Consider the following 22,594-nt stretch of genomic DNA (forward strand, 5'->3'; position numbering starts at 1 on the left):
GCTGCCTGGGGGCTGCCTGGGCATCAGCCAGCGGAAGGTCAGCCACTGTGCTGTGCATCCTTTACATCATTACTTTCTAAACTGCCTTTGCCTCAGCTTCAGTGTTTCCCTTATTTCTGCCCTTCTGATTCTCTTCCTCTCATTCGGTCAGGGGGGTGGAAGTTGGCAAATGACTGCACAGTGCTTAGCTGCTCGCCAGGGCTAAACCGTAACCACAGCAGCACGACGCAAGCAGGCATCTTCCCCTTGAATAAGGAGACCAGGACAAGTTAGCCAGAATGCCTGTCTCATCATCACTTATGCTCACAAACCTCTTGGTTCCCATACTTTGAACAGTGCCATCCAGGTAATGGCCCTTGTCTGAAAGACTGTGCATTACCAAATTATTGCCACGTTCATCCTAATGCAAAAACACAGATTAGAAATTTCCTATCATACGAACAGCATGGAAACAGATGCATATTTGCCAGAGTGAATATAGTCAGTAGAAAAGACAAACAACCTGCCTTGAGAGCACTGTCACAGCAGCATGCACTTCCTTCCCTGAGACACCATGTTAACATGTGATGCCAGAGGATAAAAATCAATACAGTGAAAGTCCACAGCTTCTGAAGTCATAGGAGAAGCAGAACAAGGACATTAAGAGCATGTTTAGGCTCAAAATGCCTTCCATGTGAGTTCATCAGAGCATCTGAAATAATTAACAGAAGACTGGAAGAGCTAGCACTGCACTTTCTCAAGGAACAGCTCGCGTTCTGTACAGAGCTGGGGGGAAAGCAAGGAATGTACTGATAGGCTGTAAAACTTTTGAACAGGAATATGTTCCTTTTACAAATAAACTGTACAAATAATCCAGTTACAAAAACAGGTTTGCATTTCTTTTTTCCCCAGACAAAACATTTTTAGAAACTCACTGTTTCTAAAGGTAGGCAACCTGGAAATTATTTTTGAGTTTCATGGAGTTTAATCTGAAAAGCACTGTTCCAAATTCTGAGCCAGCATTAAATGACTTCTTACAAACCAATTTCAGACCAGACAGCATTTTGAAGTAATTTAGCCATCTACTCAAGCAGACTGCTACTGGCCCATCTCATCCAGTCTAGCTTAGCTGGAACTCTGCTTGGAAATGACAGCTTCCATGTGAGAAATGATGCAATAACTTTTAATTAAAAGATTAAAACAAATGAAGGAAAAAGCAAAATCAGTTCTTTATTGGGGCACATAAATCACAACTAAAAAGATGAGAAAGTAAATCCAATCCTGAAACTTTCCTGGCTGAATTACATGTTTCTGTTTCTTCAGCAACACGTTATGTGAGAAAGAGAACAGACAAGATCTGGGAATTACGATGTGCTCAGCATGCTGGAAGTCCACTTGCACATGCCGTGCCTGACTGCTCCTCGTAGGCACAGAGAAGTGCGGAGAATGAGCCATGAGGAAGCGCTGGTGCTGGGGTCAAAGACATTGACGCCAAGAGAAGGGAATCATTTTGTTAATTCTCGAATCTTCTCCGCTGCAGAGTAAAATCAAGGAGGACAGGGCAGCGCTGAGAGCTGAAGAGATTGGCTCAGCAGCACTAGCAGCAGGACTAACTGTGTCCAGGGAGAACATGTCCATCAGCTGTGGTGACACTGTCAGTGCAATCAGCTTAGCACTGAGCCCAGACAGCAGCAGGACACAGTAAGAATTTAACACTGCATAATACACACAGGTATCTGCTCTGTTCCAACTACTGCTTTTGTTCTTCACAAAACCCATTCTTTAATAAAAGAACACAACGAGAGCGCAGCTCATGCACAGCGCTGACACTCTGCAAGTCAGGACTAATTCTGAGGTCTTTAGTCAGACTGAAGGCCTCAAAAGAATTCAGGAGTAAATTAAATTTTCAGCAAGGGCTCAGTAACTTCTACAGCCTTCTGAGAACAGCCTCTGAGCAGCCTTCCCAGAACAAAGCAGCAACAAAGGGCTAGTTTCTACACCAGGCACGTACCCAGAACAGCCATGGAGAACCTGCTGCACTTATTTCAGGTTTACACCACTGCAAAATGCATCTACACTCCATCCGATCTGCAGTGCAGCCGTACAGAGTCAGTGTCCAGCAGTACACGTGGCAGGACCGGTCCCTTCTTTGGCAGAACAATCTAATGAAGTACAAAAGTAGTGGATGCCAGTAGCTCAAGTCCTACCACTGGAGTCCATGCTGCCCACTGGTTACTCAATCTCAGTGCTAATCTCAGTGCTGAGCTGTGCACTACTGGAGCCCGAGCGAGGTGCAGCTCGCTGCCCATGCACACCTTATTTTCTCAAATTCCACTGAAATCATTATGTCATCATATACACTGCATACTAAATACATTGCAGATATCAAAATAATACAATGAAACTGGTACTCCACGTCTGTTATTTAATACTTCTACTCATGCAGCAATTCAAGGCCGCAGAGGTCAAGATCAAGCTGCACTGTCCTGTACAAACACTAAGGTGTTGGGCTGCAGTGTGGGCTTCAAGCTCCATCACTAGGAAAGACTTCATTCTTAGCAATCAGTAATTACAGCAGTATCCCTGTGAATCAGCCACGTGCATATCAGCCTTGCAAAACAGAATGCACCAACAGATACTGGTGTTAGCATCACAGTGATGGGGCCTGAGCTCTCTTTAATCAATGAAGATTCTGCAAAATGTGAGCATGTAAGAAGTGAGCACACAAAAAATGAACATGCAATAGGTACTACTGCATACACAACCCACAGACAAGAGCCCAAAAGCCCTTTATGCAAATACTTTGATAAAGATTATTTCTGTAGTGCTGGGTGAGAGGTGAGAGATTTGGATGCTGGAATGAAGCCTTCAAAAGCATCGGCCGGTCCAAGCAAGGCGATTCCTCAACATACTGAGAATGTTTATTAGCTGGTCTAAGATCTTAGAGGATGATGGTGTATCTCTAACAAAAGGAAAAGCAAGAAATAACCAGGGCTGGGGTTGTGCCACCTCAATAACGCAGCTCTTCTTGCATTTCTGACTGGAATGTACTGGGCTGTAAAGTATCCAGCTTGGGAAGTTACATCTTAGGAGATACCATTCCAGTTCACCTTTTGTTTTCATGTATGCAAAATTAACCCTCAAGAGATCAGAGGCACATCTGAATCTCTGGCACAAATACGAAAATCAATAGCTTTGAAAAACGAACCACCCCAAAGCTCACCGCAGCACGTGTTTCTGTGCACACAGCCCTTGGAAGCCACCTCACTCTGCAACAACAGCTGCAAAGATCACCATTACCACCCCTGCTGTCCTGTGTTCTGGAAAGAGGAGGCAGGAAATGAGGGGAGAGTGGTCTCATGGGGAGAGGTGAGCCACGGCTGACACACAGCCAATCCCATGGTAACAGGGTATTTTTATCACTCTTAATGGTCCTACACCTACAAATCATTTGAACGGAATTACTACGCAGCTTTAAGCAGGTGAAGTGGCCTTTCTTTTAACATCATTCTTGGACTCAACTAACAACATTCTTGAATCAGTAATTATCCTCCTAGAAGAGAATAACAAGAATAGGGAAGGTTACAATTTTCATTTGTATGGAATAAATGCTTTACAGCCAGACAAAAACAGCCTGAATAACAGGAGGATTTAACAGGCACTTCCCGTGAGTGGAATGTCAGAGTAGCAAGGATGAAGCAGCTTCAAGGACACATTTTCAAACAATGTAAATACACAGAGATTCTGTCCAAAGACACGTGGAAATTCTCCATTTTGCATGCCATGAAAATGTCTCATCAAGAAAGTGTGCAGAATACTTGAACTTTAGGCTCTCTGCGGATGTATCAAGAATGGTTGACTCAACTCAATAACTGCAATGACAGCAAATAAACTCTAAAACCAGAAACTTTCCACAACAGTAATTAACTGTTGTCATTTTGCTAAGGAAACAGTAGAGTATGAAGGTCAGAAATACTGCATCACCCAATTACTCCAAGTATTTCCCAGCCAGGATTTTAGATTCTGCCATACTTCTCCTTTTCTTGCCTGTGCCTATTGTGGAGAGCAGTAGAATTTTGGGTGTAGCCTAAAACATGTACCTATCAATACAGATACTTTCTGAGCTTACTGATAATGAGCTTGGATTACCTTAAAACAAGTTTGTCAATATAAAAAGAAAAGAAAACTTTTACTGCAATACTGGTACAATTTCTTTCAGCTTCACTTTATGATCAGAGCAGCGACTCCCTGTGGTGTGTGCCAGCTATTAAATACAAGCTGCAATGCAGTCACACAGACTGTAAATACTGGTCCATATCAACACTACAAGAACATTTAAGGGTAGTAAGACATTCAAGTGGGAAAACAAGAAACAAAAAACTAGTACTGGTGATAAAATAATCTGAAAGGATAAAAGCTAGCTTCTCTTCCAAATCAGAGAAAATGGCACTTGTTTGCTCTGGACAACTGGAATTTGCTGAACAAGTTACGACAGAAACAACTGAACTGCACAGAACACATCTACAGCAAAAATGAACGAACGCCTGTCTTCAACTTCAGGACTAAAAGAGAAGACTTTGCCTGCTGGAAGAGCAGTGACCCCTCCTGCCTGTTTAATCAAAGCAAATGCGTCAGCATTATGTGCATGCGTAAAGGATTGACATCAGTGGGAAACTCACAGTTCCCCTGACAGCAGCTGCCTTAAGATCTGCACACTGTGAGGATACTGCTGCACAGCCACGAAAACACCCAGGAAAAACTGAGCCAGAAACATCAAATTTTCCTTTACATGCTAATAGCAATTAAAAAAAAGACGTTTCAGTTATTTACTGTCCACTGAGGAATGAAAAAAATACAAAATGCCTTTATAAAACTGTGTTTTAAAAACCCCAAAATAAACTTATGATCTTTACCTGACGGATAAAAAGCACTGAGCACCGTAATTGAAATGGACAGCTTCTCCTTTGCTGTTTGCAAGTTTTGTGACAGCAAACTGCAGCCTCTCCCTAAATCTACACAGACACATTAAGCATAACAGGGAAGGGGACGTTTTTACTTCTGCTTGAGTTTGTCCCCACTGTTCCATTTATTTTTCAGTAACAGCTCACTAAGATACTCCTGAATTCCAGCGCTTCCAACTACTTGCAATACAATTCCTTTCAACAGCAAAATACCAAAATCTCAGGAAAACATGTCTCTGAAGAGGAGCCCAGCACATTTATGCTTTTTATTTTACCAAAAGGAAAGGAGGTATCGGGACCCCTAAACTGGGGTGTTTCTTTTGAGGTGCTCCCAAACACTCCTGTTTAGTCATGCAGTAACACCATTCAGAAAAGCACAACTCAAGAGAGCTGGCCAAGATTTTCTAATACTTGCCTTTGCAAAGCACTGGTTATTGGCTGGCATTGGCCACTACGACCACTGAACAGCACCAAGAATTTCTTCCAATGAAATTCATTTGTTCACCATTTTTTTGTTTGTGTAAGTTTTTTTTGTTTGTTTGTGGGGGGAGGCTGGAAAGGGGGGAAGCAAACCATAAAATACTACAACAAATACTACTACTGGCTTGGCTTTACAGTGCTGGGACAAAATTAGTGCATGTGCTTTTTGATTCTGCTATGAGGACTGCCTGCACCGCCACCATTCTGCCAGCGGGGGGCCGTCCTGAAAGCTCCTGCAGTGACCCTGCTGTATGAGAGGAGCCGCAGAGCACAGCAGACCTCAAATGCAACAGTGAAACGTGGTGCGAAACTGAAGGTGAAACGCTGAGAGCTCCCCTCGGCCCCCATGTATCCGCACACAGCCATGACAACTGAGCTCACACCCTAAGCCCCCCTCACTGCTCTCAGCACATGGAGCACAGTGTGACTGCGCCTGGGAGCGCACTGCCCAGGAAGAGCACACAGTGCTGGGCAGCTGAGGCTCTGCAGCACGAGGACAGGTCAGTCTGCAAACAATCTCAGCTCTCTCTCAGGAAGCCGCTCTTCACATTTTTTGCAGATGCTACAAAGAGAACTAAGCTTAGCAGCCTCAATCTGCCACTTAGTTTTCACCAGGTAAGAGTTAGTGAGTTCATCAGAAGTTCATCAGCGAGTTCTAAACAGAATTGCTCCAAGCATTATGGAAAAATTCAGCCATTCACACCCAAAAGCCATCTTCCGAACACGGGCAATTGTTGTTCTCACTGAGGAAAACATGGCTGCAAAGACTTAAGCCGGATTTAAGGCTGCAGGACTATAAGCTCCTACCTGAAAACACACACCATGTGAGTCTGTGTTAGCAGGATGGCATTCTTTCTTTGCAGGTTGAATCAAACAGCTGTGGAATTGGCATTACTTTTGTGACAGTAAGACAAAAGGTAGAATTTCCTACATCAGCTGAATGTTAACAGCTGCTCCCCAACAGAAGTTTCATCGGTCATATTTACGCCACTGTTTCTTCATTCTGGAATGAAACAATAAAATCAGCATTAACAGACAATGCACGAAAAGACACAGCAGTTCCAAAATCAATACAGGCCGATGAGTAATGCAGCCATAGATCACCTGGCAGGCATTGAGATTCATATCTCATCCATACTAATTGAATTTCCACTAATAAATTGAAAAGAGAAATAAAGCATCATCAATATATCAGAACACAATATAATAAACTAAGAGCATTACATTCTGTGTGATCAGGCTTTGGCCTTTTTGCATCTGGTCAGACCTTACAAGTAAGAGGATGGACATTCACTGCCCACTTCTTGCAGGGCAAAATCCCTGCTTTCCTGACAGTCACACATCAGCTTCATGCAGACTATGTGGGGATATGTCAGTGTCCTTTCTTTTTCGGGTAAAATCAAGCCACAATCTGCTGCAATTTAGGAAGGGCCATCAGGCATTATGTAAAACTTCTGCTATTATTTCTGCTACACATCTAACCTTCTTCCTTGCTGATTTGTTTGGTGTTGGTTCGAGGACAAAGAGTTCAGTAATACTACAGAACACGTGGCATCATGAATGGTGTGAGTGAGCTAAGGGGAAAAGCAAAGCCACATCTACACATGAAAGGTATGAGAACTTGGACACAAGTGGTTGCAAAGCATCGGGTAACTAATTTAAATACCATTACCACAGCAAAAGATATTCAAGAGTATCTATTCTATCTAGTCTTCTATTTTCTCCCACTCAGCACTTCACAGCGCAGATCAGTTCTGTGGGTCCTTTGAGGGAATCCTCAGCTCGATGGAATGGTCTGGTTTGAAAACCAAAAATGCTATGAACTGAGAACACAAGCTCTCCTGCTCTGTTATGTCAAAAGCTGTGCACAAGACACAAGGTGTGAGCTCTGGTGGCACACTGCCTACACACAAGTGACAAGTACAAGACACTGCCTCATATTCCTGACCTGGATATACATCTATGTGTACAACTATTAATCCAGCAGATCTCTTATAGGAAGCTAAGTGCAAGCTTCTCACCAGCATCACTGCAACGTTACTTAGCTCAGTCTTCAACATATATGTTCAAGTAACAAAAATAAACTACAAAACCCTACTGGCAGAATTTTGTATCCTCTGAATACAGCATTAGAAGTTGTGGGCCATCTGAAGGAAGAGACATGAATGCAAGCCCTCGAGTTTAACTGCAACAACATGCAGTGTGTGTTCAACAGTACAGCTGCAAAGAGGCAAGCAAGCAGTGTCCCCCAGTGTTCAGAGTGCAAAACCATGGAACAGATCAGCCATAGCAGCACAAGCAGCAGTCTCAAACAAATACACCACTCACTGTACTGTAATTCATCTGCACTGACTCCAGGTGGAAAACATGGCTCAGGGTGACAAGGACAATAAATGGCCTTCTAGTGCCACTGGGAATGCAGACAGCAAGTGCTGTGTGCACATACCAGCACTGCTCCCGAGGAAAACAGGCACGGTCAGAACGGACCACAGGTGACTAAAGCCAGATTCTCTGTAAAGAACCCTTTATAAAAGGAAATCACGATGAAAAGCAAATTTATTTCAGGCTCACGTCACTGAATCATAAGCACCAAATACATTTTCCCATCTCTGACAACTCACACCTTTGTGCTGAATTTCACACACGCACACAGCAAGAAGCATGGAAGTGTCCGCTACTGAAGACAGTATCTATCACTCATCTCCAAGTCATGGCATTACATAGCTCTCTCTTCTGCAGGCCTGCTGCTCTTGTACATTCACAACAGTGGCTGAGGTAGGAGAAGAACACTGGGCCATTTCTGATGTCTTTCCTAGTTTGGTAGCTGGTCAGCATCAGGTTATGCAGTTTGTCCTTTATTCACTGCCAGGAGTACTGCCACAGAGACTCATTTTCCAACCTGCTTTTCTGTTTTTCCATCTCCCTTTGTTACCTGCACATTCACACTGCCAAAATAACCCCTCCTCTCAGTTCTGACTTTACTGACCTCAGCAGAAAGCTGGGCAGCAGAGATGCACTGGAAAACCGCAGGAACATAGAAAAATGCGCAGAGACGACCCACAGAACAGAAAGATGCTGCTCAGTCACCCTGTGATAAAAGCACCAGGCTGTGCTCTTCGTCACCCTTTGGCAGAGGCAACAGAAATCTCACCGGTGCTCTCATACAATCAGTGAGGACAGCAGAGTTTGCATCAGTTTTCACGACGGAACAGTAACACTGGATAGCACAGTCCTGCCACAGAAAGGCAAGGGCTCCAAGCACTTCTTCACTAGAGACAACTTGTTCCTAACTGAAACCCTACAGTCACAGCTGGGGGCAAAGCCAGTAACCAGCTTGGAGAACAATCATTACCAAAGTATTCCTAATTGGGGCACATTAAATTTCCAAGTGCATTTTTCCAACTGACCAATCACCTGACATCCTGATCGCAGTCTCATCTCTCCAGTTAAAAATATCCCTTCACATGACACAGCTTGGATAAAGAGAACAACTGACTGAAGTCATGTGAACCTGAGACAGAGCACACAAGCACTCACCATGAAATCACACCATCATTTACATATCTGTGCATTTGAAAAAGTTGAATATTTAATGTAAAGTGAATAGAAAAAAACCTGTATCAAAAACTGGAAGAGCCACACATGAGCTTCTGTATTCCTTACAAGTGCTTGAAACACTCAGGGTTAAAATCTACTGTGTAAATTACTTTTTAAACCTCAAAGATGTTTCTTAAAAACGCCCCTTAAACATCAACATTCGAGGCCTTTTAAGAATAATTACATTTTCTGCATAAGGTCAAAAAGATCCTAAAAAAGATCCACGTACTGTCCCATGACTGCTGTTGTTAATCACAGCCATGCTCTTCACCTGCTCGAAGTTATGCTTGCTACAAAATCAGGCTGCTTTGCTGGATCCAAGCACAGCACCCAGCACCTTCCAGCACACAGTCCTCGAAGGTTCTGCAGTTCTCAGAGTACAGACTGGGCTCTGCGCTCCATGGGCAAAGAGAAATGGGAATTACAGGCACTCTTCTCCTCAGCAACAAACCGAGGGAGCAAACTAGTGAAACTGGGGACTTCTGCAGTACGAAGGATTAAAAGTAGGAGATCACAAAAACAACAGAAAACACGAAGTACAAAAAGCACTGAAGACCTCTGTGCTAACATTAATACACCTAAAGCTCCATTCTAAGCTATTCTTACAATTCCATAAGCACTGTAGTACTGATCAACCACAAAGAGCGTGAGCTCTTCAGTTCAGCAAGCTGTGTAAGCCAGGTTGTGAAAGCCACCTACACAAGTTAGTGTATCTCTGAATGAGCTGTAAGCACCTCTGCGCAATCAACAGCATAATGTGCAAGTCACTGTTATTTAATTGCATTTGCATCAGATGGATGGAAATTATGGCAGTTCCTCATCACTAGAGGGAGCTACTTTCACATATTAATTCAATACTACTCACATGCAAACCCTGAAACAAAAAATGGGATCATGTTTGCATAAACTGCAGTCACAATGTCTGCTTCGTAGGGTCCATCCCAGCTGGGTTAACTCACAGGTCCAACACAAAATTTACTTTCACTGATTTTGAAAAGAGTTTAGGAATGCAAAAACAGGTTCTGTTTTGTCCCCAATGTCTTTTCTGCTAGTTTAGTTTAGCAGTGAGCAACACAACATGGTTGTCTAACCTCACCTGCTATGCAGAGATTCTTCTAACACTTGCTATGCTCAGATAGCACAGGGAGCAGTATATAATGACACACTCACACACAAAGAAACTGGCTAGTCATCCATAGTTAACTACATTAAACTACATCTTCCTAATTATTCTCATTTTCTAAAGCTTACACTGCTGTGTCACATCTTCCCTTCTCACACACACAAAACATGCTTAAATCCACATCCCCCCCATCTTTGTTACAGCAGGAAGTCCAGGAAGCTGAGGGTGAACCATTTTTTTCCACAGGCAGCAATGAAACGTCTCCATCACAGCACACCACAACAAACAAAACAAATACACACTTTAACTGCAGCAAGACTGTCAGCTCCTGCTTTATTAATGATGTTTTAAAAGGGTGTAGTTTTCCTGCCCAGCAAGATGCTACCATGACCTCCAAACATAATTGAGATGCATTGCAAAAGCCAGAACAACAACACTCATTTCGCCACCTGCAGCCCAAGGCCTGGCTCCAGCTGTGGCTGTCCCTGAGCTCAGTCTGTCACTGCCGTCTGGGGCTCACTCACAGTGTGCACGCAGTATCTGCTCTGACATGCTGACGACACTCAGAAAATCACCAAACTCTCAGTCCTGTACTTCAATTTCCAAAGCACAAAACCAAATCTTAAACTAGGTTGGTATGTGGTAACTGACCCAGCTCCTCTAAGCCTCTTCACACAAAGCTGGGCTGCAGCAAAACCATTCAATATGGTGTGGGAAGATTAGGGATCGCTTCTAAGGCTTTTTTTAGGTGCTGAGGAACCCTAACAGCAGCCACGGCTTCACCTCACTGTAACAAGGACAAGTAACCAAAAGATGCAATGCCTATGTTCTTCCTTCCAGTAACTTCAGTTGAAATACTCAACTTGTTTTCTACACGCACAAATAAGCAATTAATTTGGATTCCAGCTCATCGAAGGAAATGAAAAGAAAGGCTGGATTACCCAACCTCTCTCTTCGAAGAGGTTATATTGCTTCACATAAGCTTACTGTGACATACTTCCCTACGTTACGAGTACCTTGTGTCAAGAAACATGCTTTCTTTTGCCTTATTTACAAATCAGACCAGCAGACTAGCCCTGTCCATGGCTGCACAGCATGGTGCTGTGTTGCTCTGCTGGGAACCTAGCTCATGTTTGCATCACAACACGTAAGCCTGGAAGAGTAGGGAGATTTGTTGCGGTGCTTGGCCCCTCTGCGCTAAGATCAGTGAAACACTGTGTCGCCCTAATTCTACCAATGGTGCAAAAACTTCAGGGATCTGAAGAGTTAAAATACTTTTCCTCAGTCCTGATACTGCTATCAAGTTGGCTTGGGAGGGTTTGGAGGGCTGTGAGAGGACAATCTGGCTGAAAGCATTTTCTTTTGTGGTGTGGCATTCACACTGCTCACCGCACAGACAGAGCAGAACAAAACCACTATGTGAAGACAATCCCTCAAAAAACATCTCTGCCAAATCAGAGATGTCTGTATTGTGCAAGTTCTGAAGGCATTTGGAGTTGTTTAGCAATACAAAAAGCTGTTTGTTAATGGCTCCCTTCTGCTTCGTGAGAATGTCAAAGATCTCCCCAAAGGCTCCAGCAAGAGAAAGCAGCTTCTCACTGCCTCTGGAGCTCCGCTAGAGATTGGAGATGCCTCAAACCAGGTCTCAGAGTCACACCCAGGCCATCTTCTTGTGCCCCCTGCTCCAAGGTATAGCTGACAGAATTTCTAGGACTGCCTCCTCCTGGGATCTCAGGTGAGACAGTGATCTGTGGCAAATCAAGCATACACGAGGACTGAACCAAAGGCTGTGAAGTATCAGAAATTTGTTCAAAACATTTCCTGTATGTTTTTTGTTTCCCTGTGTTTTCATTCTTTTGGATGAGAAAATGGGAGAAGTAATTTTCTGGACCTTTCCTTAGCAACATACTGATCCTTGATTGATGGAGTCTCTTCTACTCATGGTATGACATCTGCTATTCACTGGTATTCTTCCCCTCTTTTTTTAAGAAGTTTTCCATGCTACAGGTGTAAACATTGAGCCTGAGCTGAACTTCTCATGAGAATGGCAAGTACGGGGAATGAGAGCTGTTACACACACCTACACCTGGTTGTGGATTATAAAGGCACCCCTCTGGGGAGCAGAATGAACTCAAACTCACCAGGTTCATTGCAGGAAGGAACAGGACTCACAATCCTTGCTCTTATAACCTTCAGTTTTTTCATGTTGGAGTTGTTGGAGGCAGCAAACAACAAGTGTTATGCATAAAATCGTAACAGCAAAGAAACGCTGCCTAAAAATGGATGGTTTTTGGCTTGCCTGCCCTCAAGTTTTTGCTCTATGATGGAGTCAGGTCTGAGACTTAGATCTACCAACTTGACTGCTATCAAAATATTTAACAGCTGTTTGCCTGAAGTCATTGCCCTTTCCTCAGCAGAAGAGGACATGCTGTCACATTAACATTCTTCCTAACCAAACTATCAGTTGCAAACTGCAAAGTTAAGACATGATTGAATGTAAACATTAAGGGTAGCTGGAAAATTTTGCCTCTCAACATCACCTTGAACAGAGCAGAGCTTTTCCCAACTCTTCCCTGACTGCACAGTAACTGCTGATAGTCACCTCACCTCCATACGCTCACTGCTGAACACCAGCTGCAGATCATGCTGGCCATCACACTTCTGCCTGCTGAGCAGCCTCTGTGCTTGAGGAGATCGCAGAACGCCATCACTGCGAGGACTTTTCCTCACAACAGTAAATAGAATTAAACACTTTTTCTTTCAGAAGAAACCTGGATATTCCTGCACTCTGTTTGTCATGATGGCCACTGTTAGGTCCTATATTCCATAATAATGGATACTTCCTTAGGATGTCAGAAAGAAATTAGCACAAACAGCAACAAAGAAACAACGGGATGAATGAGGAGGACAAAACACTCGTCCATTTAAAACATCCCTGACCTCTAGAAAGATGAGATATTTACCACTGCAATTCAGTCAGCATTTTTCTTGTCTAATATCAACTTCATGAGCTTACACAGGCTTTCTTAGTGATCCCGTGCGTTTGTTGTGTTTGAAGAGGAATCTTAGAGTCTCTCATCTACATTTAGGCTTCTTTTTTACACTCTGTTATGGAAATCAGTAATTGTTTCAAATAAAACGTTTGGAAATCTCCGCATGTGCTTTAACTTGGCCATAAAAGCACTGCTTAACCACTGACAAGGAGGAGTTCAGCCTTGAAGAGACTGAAAAGGGTGATAAAACACTAAAGATTCTGCATGCCTGGTTTCAGATGACACACTAAGCTAGATTACTAAATTAAGTCTAATTCAAATACCAAGTACACAAAATGCTCTAAGAGAAACAAGGTTATTATGTATGAAAAATATCAGCTATAACATCCCCACAGATTCTAAGTTAATACTTCCTCCCTTGCCTGCAGTGATTAATGCATGCTCCATAATGGTCTTTGAAGACCATCAGTAGTCCACAGGCATTTCTGGGAGGTCTGCAGTGTTTCTTTCAAAGTACTTGTTGGGTTTTCTATAAAAAAGGCAATCTCTAAGAGCTTTCAAGAGTTTTCTCATAATTTAAGCTCTCCCTGCTCACTTGCCCCAAATCCTTTCCCTTATTTGTTTCTCAGTCAGGATTTTATTATACCAAAATTTGCAGCTGCAGGAAAGGTAGCACTGCACAGAATAGCATCACTACATACAGATGGGAGCAGCTGGAGCTGAAAGCAACAACAGGAGGACTCAGTGTCAACAAGCATAAAGTCCTGAAAGAAGAAATAAATAGCACAGATTGAATGTGTGGGAGATGATGCTGCACATCCAGAATTTCATGCAGGAGCCAGCTTATTTTACTACTTCCCTTTAATCCACTGCAACTTATTGCTGTACTGCCATGAAACGAGGTGAAACGACAAAAAGCAGGCAAGTGACACATGGAAAAAATGCATATACAAAATCCACTCCCATTGTTGTCAGAGTAAGCAGAACTGTGGTGCAAAGCCTGCAGACAGCTCACGACCAGCATGGCCATGCTCTGTATCACATCTACCTTAGAGAGGCAGTCCTGCAAAAACCAGCTCTAGTGCATTTCTAGTGCACATGGAGACCAATACAGACATGAGGTGGACGTGTCCAGAAGAACGGCTGCTCTCTACCTCTCCCTTCATCTCACAACGTATAATAAATATATCGCTGCTCTTTCCTCACTGCATACTTGGGGTCTCTTCAGGAGCCAACACGATCACCTCTGCCAAACGCAGCGAAAAGCAAAAGTGAAAGGAATTTTAAAAGCTGCTAAACTGAATTAAGTTATTGTGAAAGTTACACAAAGTAAGTTTTGTAAGAACTACTTTTACCTGTAACACTGATTCAAATAGTGACACTCTTGTATATTCTCCAGCATTTCACCCACACAAAGGTCCACGCTGCTGCCTCAAAAGAAGAAAAAAAATCAAACCTTGTCAAAATGGTAATGAAAAACCTCTCCTTATTCCCTCCAACAGTCCCAGTTCCTACTGGGCTGCACAAACATATCCTTAAATTGTCCACAATCTTTCAGAGATGAATGGAGGTAAAACTGGCAGAGAGAAAGAGCAAACAGGATTACAAACAGTGACAGATTTCTTTATTTATATAGTGATCTAAAATGGCACTTAATGTCCAAGTGTATGTGAGAGAATATGAAGTCAGCAGGAGTCAGCACATGGGAATGAGGAGTGGAAAAAAGGTGAACACCGACATGGAGCACTGCTGAGAGACTGCCAGAGGAGGGGAAAGACGATTGGTGGCTGCAATGGAAGTAAGTGAAGAGACAAAAGTGCACCATGCCACCAACTGTGTCAAGTTCGACATCTCATGTCATGATCTGGCTGCACTGATGACAACACTTCCACAGGGATTCAGCTGGATCTCTGATTCCTCACTGCTGCTACCTCCCTAGTGGGTCTTCCAGAACTAAACCCTAACACTGCTAAGTGACAAGAGAGGAAGCAGAGATGGTTGTTGCACGTGGATGACAAGATGCCCAGCCAGACCGACACCAGCACTGCCAATGGGGGCTTTCTGATGTTCTAGCTGGATGGTTTCCTTCACTTCCTCACATTAACTCCCACTGCCCATAGTTACTCACAGGAGACTCCAACAACCACCTGGCATAATTTTCTCTTTTCCATAGACATTTTCTGTACTTACTGAAAGTAAGTTCCATTCTCTTTTTGATGTCCTCCGAGCCAGATTTTTACATTCTTTTGTCTGAGCTTCAGCCCACAGCGTGTGAGAGAAATGCCATAAGCTCAGTGAGCAGGATTCCCTGAAACACCATCACACTGTTTCCCGGTGTCTCAAGAGTGACATGGGTTTGTCCAACATGGTTTGAACACATCCATAACAGCAGTGCACCAACACGTTGTATCTTGAGTCATTTTTATGACAGGGTATCACTCATTTGTTTCCCAAATTCTGTGGGAGTTTGACTGAATCAGAAGTGAGTAAAGAATGAACAGAAACTTCAGGGCCTGGCTAATGGAAACTCTGGAGACTTGAAATGCAGAAGTGGTGTCTCTGAGTTCACTTCCTGAGTTCCAAACAGCATAACCTTCAGTGTGTTCTGTGCAAGTTCCTATGACTGATTCACTCAAGGTCTAACTCATCTTCCAGTAACCAAGTACAAAAACTGTATGGCCTGCAGCTTACACAAGGAGCATTCCCCTGTCTTTAAAACAGTAATATCAGCTCTGTAGGTACAGCATCTCCAAATTCAGTGTGAACTGCAAAACCATCTGAGAACTACGACGTTCTGCCCAGATCACAGCTTTCTCTGCACTCGCCATACCAAGTTCTAAAATGTATCCTCTTAAGCTTGAATGAGTCGCAATCACATGAATACCCTCCATTACATTTCTCTTCATCTCCTATCTGATAGTTCCGGAAGATCTGTTTGAAAACAGCACCTCTATCTGCACATTACAAGAAATAGATTCATTTCCTGAACTCTGTCTTTCAAGACCACGTGTAACACCAGCTTGTCTGAGGAAAATGTCTTCAGGTTCCAGACAGCTTTCTTAGCCAGGAATTTCTTCTGACAGCCACTGCCCTGTAAACCTACAGGTAGACCAATTAGTGTGCTGTAACCTTACATACACAACTTCCATGTGCAACAACATTCCTGATTATCTGTAATTCTACATTACAGCTCTTCCATTACTGGGTAGGAAAACTTCCAGGCGTAATTAATTCCCATTTGATAGGAACAGACAGGTTTAGTAGGTGGGTAAACTGCATCTCAAAACGATGCTGAGGTCAAAACAGCAGCATGCAAACTGAATGCAATACTTCTAAAGCACTGCATCTGTTCCTTATTAACGTCCACTGCCATTATCTAATGGGAAAATTTCTAAGAGGGAATAATTTGGGACAGCTGGATATGCATTTCCGTACAGGTGATAGGGAAGACAAGAAACCTCTTTGGCCTTGATCCACTTGTGAACTATTCGGCTACCTAAGGTTATTTTCCAATAGAGAATAGGAGCAGTGCTTGTCAACATCACTACGTTTTGAACTGACGATTTACAAAGGAAGGAAAAACATCAGTGAAAACTGTTTTCTGCTCTCTCACAGTTCGATCAGCTTCCAACAGGCACAGACACGAGTCCAGCTAACCTTACCCACAGCTGAGATACACCAGCAGGTATTGTATCTTGCAGGGTTTACTGGTGAAAATTCAGCCAAGTACACCAAGGTCTATCCCACCTACAAATACATGCAAACTTACACCCTAACATGCTCTTCTAAGTCCCTTTCAGACAGTGACTTAAAAGGAAATCCTCTGGCTTACTGTTACACAGACAAGGTCAGAGTTACACCACGTACTTCTTTCTGCACCTGGCAGCCTCGCAGGAATGAGTGCCAAAAAACGAGTGCAGACAGCTCTAGCAGCAGCCATCCACACTGTGAATGTCTCTGCACAGGGGTCCAAGTTGGAAGGCATCTCAAGCTGCAATCTGACCCATTTACATGTGGTCCAAGTGAGTACAGTCTTTGATTAAATATTCTACGCTGCTGCAAACTACTTCTACTGCAAACAGACGTTTCTTCAAGAACGTGCACATATGTGGGAGCTGGAGTGTAGGAGAACGTACATGGATTTGAAAACAGGATGACTTGACTTTATTTTTAATTACAGCTCATCACTACTTGCCTGAAATCACTGCCCTTTTAACAGCTGTTTTAAGACCCAGATGAAAGATAGCTGGCGATTTCAAGGCAGCCAATGTTGACAAAGCTAAATGCCAATGTTACAGGCACGATCCTAGCTGACAGATTCAGTGGATGCTCAAGAATTTTGTGTGTGGAAGTAAAGGCCACTCCATTTTTCTAAAAAAGGGAAATTGAGCCGATTTTGATATTAGCCTGTTTAAACAAAGTGTGAATAACAGCTAAAAAAAGACCTAAGGTCCGTGAACACAGATTGCACAGTATCACAGTTCAAACAGAGGCACAACGACTGAATTATGAAGTACTCACCAAAGATGTTCACTTTGTAAGCAGAATTTTAGTCTCCTATGCTGCAAAATCAGTCTTTCTCTAGCACCAAATTCACTCCACTGCTTGCTAAAAGGAAAAAAGAAAAAAGAAGTGTAACTTTTGGGAATAATAAATTTTGCAGTGAGCTCTGCTAATGTGAGCTCTTCTCCATCAACTCTTCTTTTAAACATTTCTAATAATGGGATACATGTTCACATCTGCTAAGCTACAGAGGTAATTTGCGCCCACTTAGAACTCCATTTGATGAGGTATAAAAATAGCTTGGTAACAGGAAATCTGGCCCATTCCCTAAAATGGTGTTTGGAAATGTAACTAAATAATGATTCCAGTTGCATCAATAACATGAAAATCAGGCAGAAATGTGTCTTCAACACTCCATGACAATCTCTTTATTTACTAGAAATACGAACACAGTTCCTGAAAAGTTTTCTCACTCTTTCCTGCTGCACCTTCTTTCCTCTGGGAAGAAGGAATGGGATGCAATGATTCTGGAAGAAAGCAGAATCTTGCTGTGACTGTTCCAAGGCATCTCATGCCCTGAGCTCATCGAGCTGTCACTGCAATTACATGCTCAGTGACACAATCTGCATCTCCACTGCCATTATTTCACCAGCACGTCAGTACTGATTCTGTTATTTTTCTTCTATGGTTAATCTTGCAGTACTCTGGCATACAAATATAGAATATAATGAATAAAATAATACAGAGTTCAAAAGAAAGGGAATTGAATTATAGTCTTCAGTACAAATGGGTCATTTGTGTATGTCAATCCTAATTGGGTTACTGGATTAAAGAAAGAGTACAGATGCCTTTCACTTCTGTATTACTTCATAATGTTCCAGAATTTTGATTTCTGGAACCATCTAGATCCTATTTGGGGAAAAAGGATGTTACCAATAATACAGTCATCTTACCAAGTTTTACCAGCCACGGCTATTTTCACTACAAACTGGTGGATATCTTGCCCATAAGTGTACACACACAAAACTCGGTGATACAGACACTTCATTTAGAAGAGGAGGCAGAAGTCTGGGCTGAGCCTTGCACTATCTGCAGGAAGCTCTTCACCTTCACTTTCAGAATAGCAGTTCTGTGAACTTTCAAATGTTTCCATGCATTGTTCAACTTCACAGCAACATGGCAGCCCACCAGGTTTCTGTACTTAAGATTCCTTCTCTTTTTAATACTTCTTCTAAATAATAAATAACCACAGAATTAGAGCTGTATGTCTCCCCTGTGCTGTGTGGTAGCAATTCAACATCTGCATCTTTTTACATCAAGACTTTCCTACAGAAAATTAGAAAGCATTTGTACTGTATTAAAACCAAATGATTTATTTTTCATTCCTTACTTTTCATTCCTTCTGCAAAGATTTTGCAGAATGCTATGCAGAGAAACAGCACTGCAAAAAGGGAACCAGCAATGTCTGCTTAAGGCTGTCAGTAAGAGCACTGTGACATTTGGCATGTAAGTGCTTATTTGATTTATGATGCAGATGTTACAAAAATATTCATTTTCATTAAAATGTTAGAAATGAAGATAATCTAACTTTCCATAAAGCAACAACCAAAGGACAATACAGCTGCTCCCCAGGGATTCCTCCGCATCCCTTCTGCAGTGCTGTAGAACAATACAAGAACAGTTGGGCAGCAGGAATGTTGCTCCCTGTAAACCTCTCTCCAAAAGTTCCATGGCTGCAAAGCTTAAGACACAGCCACATTAAAGGTATTTTTCAGCACTGAAAAATCTTTGCACTATCCATACTTATCTTAAATTCATGTCTTTCCTCTACAGAACAACAAACAGCCTGGTTGGTCCTCTTCTCTAAAGAAGGTGGCTTTTCCTAGTTAAAGAAGCAAGAATAGGAGGACACTGTTTGGCTAAAGAACCTTTGTTTAGTTTCATGTCACTCTTGCTCTCATCATTCTCAGATGGACTTTCCAAACTTCCTGTTCTCTCCTTCCTTGCTGTTGCCCTTCTCTTTGCAAACACAAGAGTCCAGGCACAAAAAGATCTGCCAAGCAGCAGGGCTCAGGGAGGGACTGAGGACAGCTCTGCCTTGCGGAAATGATGGAAAACGTGGCAGCAAAGTGGGCAGGATTCTAAGCACAGTACTGCGATGCTTGTATCTGAGAGGAAGCATCTACACTTGTGCCATGATCAAGGAATACAGCTGGAGTCACCAAAGGAAAAGACAGGTAATGTGGTGAGTAAGAAAAGAGGATGGCTGCAGATTGTCTGAATAGAAACACCTGTGTGAAAAAACTGAAGGGTATGAAGCCAAATCATCTGAACCATGGCTGGAGCTGCTGTGGTCCAGGCAGTTGCTACAGCACAAATTTCTTAGAGCTTGGTTTGATCCCCAAGTGAGTCCATCAGATCCAACAGCTAGTGTCAGTACCACAGTCCTACCCTAACTTCCCATAAAATGAGTAGATACCAGAGACATCAGGCAGCCTCAGGTTCCTTTAAGGAAGGGCACAAAACTGAACCTTTCCTCTACCTGTGACAATTCTTTCAGTAAGAATATGATACTCCACTAAGCAGGTGTGCACACAGGGAGACAACACTCATGTAAGCTGCTACTGCATTGGGATTCTACTTATCTTTTACCATGCTTTGAAATGTTCTTTTTTGCTCTCCTCAACAGTCACTTCTTCCAGGCATGGCAATACTTCATCACATCTCTCTGTAAGAACTCCTCTTTTCAGGACACATCTATAAAACAGTTCACAAATAATTGCAAAACTACTGAGTACTGTAGTTCAGGAATCACCTTCCTCTCTCTGCCATCTACACCATCCATACTTCAAAACTACTATCAGCACAACCCCCAGCAACAGGAAGCCTACTAAGAAAACCCAGCAAGAGAAACAGAAGTCAGAATTAAATGTTTGTATGCAGGTTGTTCTTTGTCTAGAGAGCAATAACACAAATTGCCTTCTCCATAAAGAAGCACTTAAAAACATGATATGCAAGTGCAAGGCCACACGGGAATTGAACACTAAATAAATTAAGACCTCAAATAAAAGATTTAAACATCATCTGTGCTGCAGAAGAATGTGGATGCTTTTTAAGAGCGTTAATCACAATTCTGAGCTAACTGGCACAGCAGCTACATTAGAGCCAAGCCCCCCGAGCCCCCCGTGCCGTGGCCAACCCCACTGTGCCTGACAGGGCCAGGAGCACGCTGGCACACCAGAGCTCCACTTCTCTCACAGGAACACAGCTCACACTCACAGAACACATCTCCCATTTAGAAATGTCCTTTTGTGTGACAGGATTGGTACAGAGGTTCTATCGCCATCTCGCTACAGAAAAGGGAGTAGAAGCAGCCCCTCAGAGGAATGTGCCCACAGACAGGCCACGCAACTTCTAATCCACTTACTGTCCCCAAAGCCCAAGGCACATGTCCTGAAGTCACAGGAGAGCTGCCCCTGGATCATATGCAGATCAACAGGACGAGGAAAAAGAAGAAAACCTCTCCCCTGCCAACAGCCTGTACTCCTGACACGTTCAGGGCTCAGTGTGAGCAGCCCCAGCTCCCATTGAACAGCAACCTTCCCCAGGCTCAGCTGAATCCCGCGGGAAGCCCTCACACATCCCCACACCTAACAGTCCCAGGCATCCTAAGGAACTCCCTCTGTCTGCAATGAATAGGTCTTTATTACGTCTAAGCAAAGAGATGCATTTGGTCAGGAACAGCATTTGAGGAAAATCTAAACTGCTATCAAAATAAGTGATCTAATTTCTTGTGGTCACACAAGACTACTAAGCTTTGGTCATGTTTGAGGCTTTTTAACTTGGACAATTCCCATTTAACAAACATGCACAATGATTTAAAACCAAACGTTTCCAGCTGGGTTGCTGTACAGCAGGAACAAGAAGTGTTCTGCAACTGGCCTGCAATAAGCTTCAGAGGCTTTCTTGTAGAGGAACACAAAGATGCATCTCATTTCGTTCACTCTGTGCTTCAGATCCAAATTCAGTAAGAGCTTACAGCTATATTCACTCCATTACTCAATTTAGTATGCGCAACAATTCTTACAAAAACCCTGCTTGGTTGCACACTGGTGGAGATGCAAAACTATCTCCACAGGGTCCCACTTAAGGTTTGAGCCAAAAAAGAAAGTATTTGTGAAGCTTCCCCAAACACCTCTAAATATGGGCGAAACGCAGAGCTTCTGATGGTCTCCAGGTGAGTGGTGGAAGCTTACGGGGAGCCGCCACCTCACTGGCTGCAGGAGGCTGAACGCTGATCAGAGGAGCACAATTCCACAAGAAAGCTGTTACAGAGACTATACTGCAATTAGCTACCTCCATTAGCCTTCCACTTCCATAGGAATAATGTATATCCAGCTAAAGGGAAAAAAATAAAAAGGGAAAGGGAAAAGCATCATTAAGTTACTCTCATTTTCAGTAACGGTGCAATAAAAATTGGATTCATGGAGGAAATTCAACATAACACAGAGATTCTTTTTCCTCTGATATTCCACTTTTTCCAGGTACAAAACAGCTGCTGATTGCAGTGATGGGGATGAGTGACAGCCCAAGGCCCCCAAGTTAGCATTAAAAAAAAAAGGTGAAGAAAAACCATCGGCTTTAAGCACAACGGCACGATGTGCTGACAGCCATGCAGTGAGTTCAGCGCCTCTGCCGGACATGGGGCAGAGGGGAGCTGCAGAATGGCTTCATGGAGGTGAGGGGGAAGGTTTCAGTGCAAAGGGCTCGAGGTCTCTATTTATAGTTGAAATAACGTAGCAGCAAGCATAATGTGATGCCTCTGCAGCTGCCTGCCAATGACACACACAGTCGAAGTACAGCTTTTTGAGGTAGGTCTGGGACAGAAGCCGACTGCAATGGCAGAAGTGCTGCTTATTACTGAGAAAGTCTCTGCTCTCTCAGCTGCACGCCTCCTG

At 43.1% G+C, this 22,594-nt stretch overlaps 1 protein-coding gene across 4 annotated transcripts in view; it reads right to left on the reverse strand.

The window, feature by feature from the left end:
* GPR149 (G protein-coupled receptor 149) overlaps positions 1-22,594 on the reverse strand; it is a 77,938-nt gene that overhangs the window by 39,757 nt on the left and 15,587 nt on the right. Inside the window, exons 2-5 of one of the 4 annotated variants that reach the window (XR_006180855.1) lie at positions 17,655-17,741; positions 14,489-14,560; positions 14,182-14,379; positions 6,228-6,423 (exon numbers count right to left, since the gene is read on the reverse strand). The gene's annotated coding sequence lies outside the window, so the exon portion shown is untranslated. Of the gene's footprint in view, positions 1-6,227; positions 6,424-14,181; positions 14,380-14,488; positions 14,565-17,654; positions 17,742-22,594 lie in introns of all 4 variants that reach the window. The other 3 variants (XR_006180856.1, XR_006180857.1, XR_006180858.1) reach the window with 3 other exon arrangements.

Source organism: Lagopus leucura, unplaced genomic scaffold (assembly GCF_019238085.1).
Source record: "Lagopus leucura isolate 7727_CA_CO unplaced genomic scaffold, USGS_WTPT01 Super-Scaffold_100029, whole genome shotgun sequence".
Lineage (NCBI taxonomy): Eukaryota > Metazoa > Chordata > Aves > Galliformes > Phasianidae > Lagopus > Lagopus leucura.